The following is a 10028-nucleotide window of genomic DNA, read 5'->3' as shown; positions in this document are numbered from 1 at the left end:
CAAACTGCTGAAGGGGAGGTGGCTAGAAGGGTAAGTGTTCATCCTGGAGGTTAAAGATGAGGTCCCCTTAACATGCTTACAGTCTTGTAGGAGATTCAGATGTGTATTAAGGATTTAGGAAGAGGTGGTTAATTCTGTCTGGGGGCAGGTTAAAGGTTTCAGAAATGGGTGGTGCCTGAATAGTAGTGCTTTGTCAAAGAGTGGTGGTGGTGGGCTGGTCTGTCTTGGTGGGGAGGAGTATTTTTTATTACTGGCTTTCTTCAGAGTTGGTGGCTCATGATGATGATAAAAAGCAGACTGACCTTTAGTCTGTTTCATTGTTTTAAAATCTCTATAGACAGTGTTCCCCTTAAAGTCATTTCTCCATCCCCACCTAGCCCCCAGTACCCGACTGCTGTAAAATGGAATGGAGAAATGGAGTTTTCCATAGAAGTGAAATGGGAGCGCAGTAACTAAGTAATGTGGGAATCTTGTAGCTATCACCAGTACCATCAGATCCTAGTTGGATCGACTGAGTGACTGAACTGAACTGAATGCTGATGGGCTAATTAGATGATGATTGAATGTTAGAGTCGAGGCTGCTTGGGTAACGCCTGCCCCTAGTCCTGCTCAGTTTTGTTATTAGGTTGGAGCTCACCTATCACTTTGGAAAATCAATGGGTTGCTATGAACCACTGTAGAGGGAAGATGAGGCCGGGGCTGACAGCAATAGGAAGTTTCTGAGGTTAAGCAGGACGTGATAAGAATTGTGCTTCAGAGAGAATTCAGGTGTCATCAGGAAGGTCGGTGAACTGGAGGCAGAAGGGTGTGTGACAAGATAGATGTGGAAGACAGTGGTGGTGGAAAGTAGGAGTCACTTTCAAAGGTAGAAGTCAACATTCATTTGTTTGATAGGTGTTAAGTAGCTTCTATAATTGGCACCATGCCTGGTACTGTGGCAAAAGAGGTAGGAATTTTTTTTTTTAAGAGGTAGGACTTTATCTCAGAAGGAACTCATAGACTAGTTGGGACAACAGATAAATGATTGCAATACAGTGTAATATGTGCAATAATAAAGTACATTGAATGGGGATATAACAAAGGAAACAATTTGCTTGCAAGTTTCCTGGGAGACAGAAGAGTCTTGACCTGGATTCTGAAAGATGAGGACTTGATACGTGGCCAAGGAAGCTGGGTGACTGGAGGATGGATGGCAGATAAACAAGATGGCACGTGATTTGGTCCGACTGCACCAGAGACTGACTGTAGTGCCTTCTGTGCCATGGTAAGTAACTGAGACCACCTTGAGAACACCCGAGTCACGGAAGATTGTAAATTATGCCGAAGACAGGATCACATGTTTATTGCAAATAGGTTGTGCTGGCAGCTGTGAATTTGAGGGAGGTAACAGGTTATTTCAGTGATCCAGAAAATATAATAAATTCTGAAGGCCATAGTAGAGTGAAAAGAAATTCAAGACATATTTAGAACCTAGAATCAGTAAGAATTATACTGGCATGTGAAAAGAGGGAGGGAGGCTATACTCAACTTTTTCATTATGAAAAATGAGAAGCAGTGTCATTAAATTTTGAAGGAAAATTAGATATGGTAGTGGAGGGGCTTCCCTGGTGGCTCAGATGGTAGTCTGCCTGCAATGCCGGGGACCCACGTTCAATTCCTGGGTTGAGATTCCCTGGAGAAGGGCATGGCAACCCACTCCAGTATTCTTACCCGGAGAATTTCATGGACAGAGGAGCCTGGTGGGCTACAGTCCTTGGGGTTACAAAGAGTCAAACATGACTGAGTGACAGTTTTAACTCATTCAGTGGAGGGATAGGTCACTAAGTTTTTGATTTGTGAGATACCCAGGAAAAGAGATTTTGTAGACTTGGCATTTTTTGTCAATATGACAGACTAAATTTTAGGTATTACTTTGCTATGACACACCTAAGAATGTTGAATACCTTTTACAATGTGGCTGAGCTTGCAATAGCTGTTGAACAATACTAAAATTACTCTTTTATCAGCAAGGGGAAGAAAGGCAGTTAGATTTTAATTGGAACAGTTACTTATAAAAGAAGCAGACAAACAATATAGAAGGCAATGAGCTTATGTGGTTCCTAATTTTGAGTAAGCATCACTAAAACACACATCAACAAGAATGGTTTAAAGGAATGAAGTTAGAGGTTAGGTTAGTAAAGAAAGAAAAGTCCTGTTGAACATCTGTATCCCACAGTACAGCTCTGGGATATTTTAAAGTTTCAGCTCATAGAGTGTTTTAGCTAATCGAACTACAAAGAATACAAAACATACCTAATTATTTTTAGTATCTCTCCTTTCATGAGGTAAGAAAATAACATTACAGTCATCCAAGACACTCCAAAGAAAGTTTAGATATAAAAGACCTCTTAACAATTCTGTTATTCTGAATTTAAGCCTTTTGAGCTTAGGAAATAAAAAGAAACAGCCTATCAGAGAATATTGGTTATTAAAAATAAGCTTAAGTCAAAGATACCAAAATACAAGAAAACATTTTGCTTTAGAGTGACAATATACACAACAGGAAACTTAGAAGTGAAGAACTTTTGCAAAGACTAATTCAAGAGAATGATAAAGGTGTAAATACAATATTTAAAGATAAATCTTATTTTCTACTACTAATTTTGCCTGTAAAAATAATTTATAAGGCCTTTTTACTTACTAATCTTCATATATCTTCATATATTATGATTATATACATATACAAATATATATTTAAAACTTTAGCCTTTAGCTTTAAATTTTGATTTTAGCATGTTTCACAAACATTATTTTGTTAAATTTTCTACCTTCATGAACTGTAAAAATTCCCTTGAGAAATAGACAAATATCCATTTTTTCAAATTTATGTATATTTTTATTGCACCTACTATATCTAGTGTGTATATATATATCTGCTTCATCTTTTTATTTTTAATGGATGGTATGCTACAGTTGTAAAGCAATAAGATTTGAGGAAACACTGAGAATTTTGCTTTTTGCTAAATGGTAGCAAGTTGAACAGCAATCAAAAAATATAGAAGGTTTTAGTTAAAAGTTATTGCTGCTTTCTCTACCTGAATTAAAAAAAAATCAGTTGTCATCTAATACAATTTTATATTGTATATACAGAAATATGGATGTCTGAAAAAGTCATGACTATAAACTCCCACTGAGGGGGCAGGTAGGAGACAAAGATGAATTCTGAGCTGCTACTAAGAGTATTCCTGTTTTTTCACCATGGGGCAGGGCAGGGAACTGAGGTTACCTGACCTTGTTTGGGGATGTGGGTTGGTTTGTTTTTAGTTTCATTACTTGTTATCTCTAGGAGACTGGGAGCCAGTGATCCTCTTATTCTGCTACAGTCTTTAAACAGTCTTTAAAGAACAAAAAGCAAGGGCCGCCAAAACTTAAATCTTTCTTGACTTCCTATTTTATTCTCTAATGGTTCATGTTTTTAGATATCTATACGTATCTATTCTGTTTCTTGGATAAAAGATTTTGCCAAGGATCAAAAGAAGAAACCCTAGAATTTAAATGGGGAGTGCTATATATCACAATGGGTTTCTTCCCAAACTGACAGTGTTTAGGTTTTAAGCAAAATAAAGTGTCAGTTAATGTGAAATTCACTCACGAAGACTTGAGATTTTTGCTTTATGAAAACAGAGAATTAAAATTCTTTTATGCCAAAAATGTGCATTCAGAGTCCATGAACCATGCTCTGTTTTTATTTAGGGATAGACTGTCAGACCCCGTTCTTCCCATTTCTTGGTAGAAACATGGTATAGAGTGCATCTCTTGGCTTCCTGCTGGTGCGCAGGACACCACTGCACAGCCCACTCACAGTGCCTACCAGCCCTCTCTAGGACATGATCTCTTCTGGTTCTGTTCTACACTTACTTCATATCCTGTGCTTGATGGGAGTGTGTGACATGCTGCTCTGACACTATTCAATTAGCATTTGTCTTTATACCGGTGCCCTTGCTTACTGCATATGTCGCTTACAGCAGCAGTTTAAGGGGCTCTGCAGGGCTGGAGAAACCATGCATTCAGGAGGCCTGTGGGCAGTGGGTAACAGACCAGTTACATGCCTTATGAAGGTAGTCAGGAGACATCTGTAGGCTTGCTTCTCCACATTCTGATACCGTGAACTAATGGGAACAATGTCTAGGGGGCCTTGGTGTGCTAATGGGCTCCCCAGGTGGCTCAGTGGGTAAAGAAACTGCCTACAGTCCAGGAGATGCCAGAGATACGGGTTCGATTCCTGGGATGGGAAGTTCCCCTGGAGGAGGGCATGGCAACCCACTCCAGTATTCTTGCCTAGAGAATCCCATGGACAGAGGAACCTGGTGGGCTCAGTCCATAGGTTGCAAAGAGCCAGACATGACTAAAGTGACTGAGTGCAGCACAATATCTAGTCTTAATTGTCCATCTAGTTATAACCTTTAATCATAGCAATAAATTTTTGTGCTGTTAAAGACAGACGGTGACTTAAGTGACCATAGAAGGCAGGTGACTTAAGAACTGATGTACATCAGTAAACACTCATGTTAAAAGGACATAGGAACATTCTACTAAATAATTGATGGTCAATTTATAATGTATAAAAATACTTTAAAGTATTTTTGATTGGTGACCAATGTTTTCTATTCTCTGTCTTAGAAATTATCCAGGTATCCAAGGATGATGTACTATTTACCTTAAAAAATTGTTGTTCCGTTGCTAAGTCATGTCTGATTCTTTGCAACCCCAACTCTGTCCTCCACTATTTCCTGGAGTTTGCTCAAATTCATGTCCATTGTGGAGAAGACAATGGCACCCACTCCAATACTCTTGCCTGGAAAATCCCGTGGACGGAGCAGCCTGGTAGGCTGCAGTCCATGGGGTCGCTAAGAGTCGGACACAGCTGAGTGACTTCACTTTCACTTTTCACTTTCATGCATTGGAGAAGGAAATGGCAACCCACTCCAGTGTTCTTGCCTGGAGAATCCCAGGGACAGAGGAGCCTGGTGGGCTGCCATCTATGGGGTCACACAGAGTCGGACACGACTGAAGTGACTTAGTAGCAGCAGCATGTCCATTGAGTCAGTGATGCTATCTAACCATCTCATCTTTTGCCACCCTCTTCTCCTTTTGCTTCAGTCTTTCCCAGCATCACAGTCTTTTCTGCTGAGTCAGCTCTTTGTACCAGGCTGTCAGAGTATTGGAACTTGAGCTTCAGCATCAGTCCTTCAAATGAATATTCAGGGTTGATTTAAGGATTGATTGGTTTGATCTCCTTGCTGTCCAAGGGACTCTAAAGAATCTTCTCAAGCACCACAATTTGAAAGCATCAATTCTTTGGCACTCAGCCTTCTTTATGATCCAATTCTCACCATACATGACTACTGGAAAAACCATAGCTTTGACTATATGGACTTTTGTTGGCAAAGTGATGTCTCTGCTTTTTAATATGCTGTCTAGATTTGTCATAGCTTTTCTTTCGAGGAGCAAGCCTCTTTTAATTTCATGACGCAGTCACTATCCACAGTGATTTTGGAGTCCCCCAAAATAAAGTCTGTCACTGTTTCCATTTTTCCCCTATCTGTTTGCCTTGAAGGGATGGGAACAGATCTTCATTTTTTGAATGTTGAGTTTTAAGCCAGCTTTTTCACTCCTCTTTCACCCTCATCAAGAGGCTCTTTAGTTCCTCTTCACTTTCTGCCATTAGGGTGGTATCATCTGCATGTCTGAGGTTGCTGATATTTCTCCTGGCAATCTTGAGTCAGGCTTGAGCTTCATCCAGCCCAGCATTTCACATGCTGTACTCTGCATAGAGGTTAAATAAGCAGGGTGACAATGTACAGCCTGGACGTACTCCTTTCCCAATTTGAAACCAGTCCATTGTTCCATATCTTGTTCTAACTGTTGCTTCTTGACCTGCATACAGGTTTCTTAGAAGGCAGGTAAGATGGTCTGGTATTCCCATCTCTTTCAGAATTTTCCACAGTTGTGATCCACACAGTCAAAGGCTTCAGCATAGTCAATGAAGCAGAAGTAGATGTTTTTCTGGAATCCACTTGCTTTTTCTATGATCCAACAGATGTTGGCAATTTGATCTCTGGTTTCTCTGCCTTTTCTGAATCCAGCTTGTACAGCGGGAAGTTCTCAGTTCACAGACTGTTGAAGCCTAGCTTGAAGGATTTTGAGCATTACATTACTAGCATGTGAAATGAGGGCAATTGTGCAGTAATTTGAACATTCTGCGGCATTGCCTTTCTTTGGGATTGGAATGAATACTGACGTTTTCCAGTCCTGCGGCCACTGCTGAATTTTTCAAATTTGCTGGCATAATGTGTGCAGCACTTTTACAACATCATCTTTTAGGATTTGAAATAGCTCAACTGGAATTCCATCACCTCCATTAGCTTTGTTTGTCATGGTGCTTCCTAAGGCCCACTTGGCTTCACATTCCAGGATGTCTGGCTCGGTGAGTGATCACACCATCGTGATTATCCAGGTCATTAAGATCTTTTTTGTACAGTTCTTCTGTGTATTCTTGCCACCTCTTCTTAATATCGTCTGCTTCTGTTAGGTCTATACCATCTCTGTCCTTTATGTGTCCATCCTTGCATGAAATATTCCCTTGATATCTCTCATTTCCCTGAAGAGATCTCTAGTATTTCTCATTCTGCTTGCTTTCCTCTATTTCTTTGCATTGATCACTGAGGAAGGCTTTCTTATCTCTCCTTGCTTTTCTCTGGAAGTCTGCATTCCGATGGGTGTATCTTCCCTTTTCTCCTTTGTCTTTTGCTTCTCTTCTTTTCTCAGCTATTTTTAAGGCCTCCTTAGACAGCCATTGTGCCTTTTTTCATTTCCTCTTCTTGGGGATGGTTTTGATCACTGCCTCTTAAACAGTGTTACGAACCTCCATTCATAGTTCTTCAGGCGCTCTATCAGATCTAATCCCTTGAATCTATTTGTCACTTCCACTGTACAGTCATAAGGGATTTGCTTTAGGTCATACCTGAATGGCCTAGTGGTTTTCCCTACTTTCTTAGATTTGAGCCTGAATTTTGCAATAAGGAGCTTGGTAATATGAGCCACAGTAAGCTTGGTCTTGTTTTTTCTGACTGTGTAGGGCTTCTCCATCTTTGGCTGAAAAGAATATAATCCGTGTGATTTCAGTATTGACCAGCTGGTGATGTCCATGTGTAGAGTTGTCTCTTGTGCTGTTGGAAGAGAGTGTTTGCTCTGACCAGTGCATTCTCTTGGCAAAACTGCTTTGCTTCATTTTGTACTCCAAGGTCAAACTTGCCTGTTACTCCAGGTATCTCTTGGCTTCTTACTTTTTCATTCCAGTCCCCTCTGATGAAAAGAACATCTTTGGCGTTAGTTCTAGAAGGCTTTGCAGGTCTTCATAGAACCATTCACCTTCATCTTCTGTGGCATCAGTGGTTGGGGCATAGACTTAGATTACTGTGATATTGAATGTTTTGCATTGGAAGTGAACCAGGATCATTCTGTTGTTTTTGAGACTGCACCCAAGTACTGCATTTTGGACTCTTTTGTTGACTATGAGAGCTACTCCATTTCTTCTAAGGGATTCTTGCCCACAGTAGTAGATATAATGGTCATCTGAATTAAATTTGCCCATTCCCATCTGTTTCAGTTTACTGATTGCTAAAATGTTGATGTTCACTCTTGCCATCTCTGTTTAATGGCACTTCCAATTACCTTGATTAGTGGAAAAAACATTGCAGGTTCCTATGCAATACTGTTCTTTACAGCACTGGACTTTGCTTTCACCACCAGACACATCCACAACTGGGCAGTGTTTCTGCTTTGGCTCAGCCTCTTCATTCCTTCTGGAGCTATTTCTCTGCTCTTTTCAGTAGCATATTGGACACTTACAGACCTGGGGGGTTCATCTTTCAGTGTTATATCTTTTTGACTTTTCTGTTCATGGGGTTTTCAAGTCAAGAATGCTGAAGTGGTTTGCCATTCCCTTCTCCATTGGACGACATTTTGTCAAAACTCTCCACCCTGACTCATCAGTCTTTTGTGGCCCTACATGGCATAGCTCATAGTTTTTATTTGGAAATTTGTGTGTATATACATATTTGTCTATTTGGTCTATTCCAAATTTTGGAAAGACCCTGATTCTGGGAAAGGTTGAAGGCAAAATTAGGAGAGGATGACAGAGCATCAGTTCAGTTCAGTTGCTCAGTTGTGTCAGACTCTTTGCAACCCCATGAACTGCAGCACGCCAGGCCTCCCTGTCCATCACCAACTCCCGGAGTCCACCCAAACCCATGTCCACTGAGTTGGTGATGCCATCCAACCATCTCATCCTCTGTCATCCCCTTCTCCTCTTACCCTCAATCTTTCCCAGCATCAGGGTCTTTTCAAATGAGTCAGCTCTTTGCATCAGGTGGCCAAAGTATTGGAGCTTCAGCTTCAGCATGAGTCCTTCTAATGAATATTCAGGACTGATTTTCTTTAGGATGGACTGGTTGGATCTCCTTGCAGTCCAAGGGACTCACAAGAGTCTTCTCCAACACCACACTTCAAAAGCATCAATTCTTCGGCACTCAGCTTTCTTTATAGTCCAACTCTCACATCCATACATGACCATAACCTTGACTAGATGGACCTTTGTTGGCAAAGTAATGTCTCTGCTTTTTAATATGCTGTCTAGGTTGGTCATAACTTTCCTTCCAAGGAGTAAGGATCTTTTAATTTCATGACTGGAATCACCATATGCAGTGATTTTGGAGCCCCAAAAAATAAAGTCAGCCACTGTTTCCACTGTTTCCCCATCTATCTGCCATGAAGTGATGGGACCGGATGCCATGATCTTCATTTTCTGAATGCTGAGCTTTAAGCCAACTTTTTCACTCTCCTCTTTCACCTTCATCAGGAGACTCTTTAGTTATTCTTCACTTTCTCCCATAAGGGTGGTGTCAAGATGGCTAAATAGCATCACTGACTCAACGGACATAAATTTGAGCAAACTCTGGGATATAGTTAAGGACAGGGAAGCTGGCATGCTGCAGTCCATGCGATTGCAAAGAGTCAAACACAATTTAGTGACTGAACAACAACAACATATGCATTATCTTGACAGTGATTAATTGTATATTTTTGTAATGTTTATTATTTTGGCAATGAATATATATTCCAGTTAGAACAATAGCTTAACAAAATAGAACGACAATGCATGGGTAGTATGTCTCTATCTTCCTACTGGGGTTTGGCCTCTTCCTACTCTTCATTCTTTGATGAAACTGGATAGTGGTTTCAATAGTGTGTGAACGCAGGCTGATGATCTTAATCTTTTGTTTTAGGCTAAATAGTGTTGGTATCTGGAGCCTCCTTCATCTTTACTCTCCAGAAAGTGTGTTCACTTATTCATTTGAGCACTGGGGATAGACATGGAGACAAATATGTTGGTATTGTGTAAAATTTTTTTAAATTATTTGTTTATTATTTGTTTATTTTTGGCTGTACTGGGTATTCGTTGCTGCATGAGAGCTTGCTCTAGTTTCCGCAAGCAGAGGCTACTCTTTGCTGCAGTGTGCAGGCTTCTCATCGTGGTGGCTTCTCTTGTTGCAGAGCGCCAGCTCTAGGCGCCTGGGCTCAGTAGTTGTGGCACATGGGCTTAGTTGCCACATGGCATGTGGGATCTTCCTGGACCAGGGATTGAACCCATGTCCCCTGCATTGGCAGGCAGATTATTAACTACTGGACCACCAGGGAATTTGGTACTGTTTGACATGTTAAGTGATGGTGTAATGGAGGAAAAAAAAAAAAAGTGTTGTATAACCACAAGTGAGAGAATGGGGTCAACACACAAAGAAAGTCTAAAAACATTGGTTACGTGAAAATCCCTTTTGTTCTGCTGAGCAAATAATGATTGGGAAATATAGATGTGAGCTCAAGTTTGGGAGCAAAGATTGAGGGGAATCAAAAATTGTTCCAAAAAATAAAATAAGGAGAATTTGAAGTTTCTAGGACTAATCCAGAAGAGACTTGGGAAAGAGAAGAGA

This window comes from Bos indicus x Bos taurus, chromosome 15 (assembly GCF_003369695.1).
Source record: "Bos indicus x Bos taurus breed Angus x Brahman F1 hybrid chromosome 15, Bos_hybrid_MaternalHap_v2.0, whole genome shotgun sequence".
Lineage (NCBI taxonomy): Eukaryota > Metazoa > Chordata > Mammalia > Artiodactyla > Bovidae > Bos > Bos indicus x Bos taurus.
Note: the sequence above shows the minus strand (reverse complement) of the source record.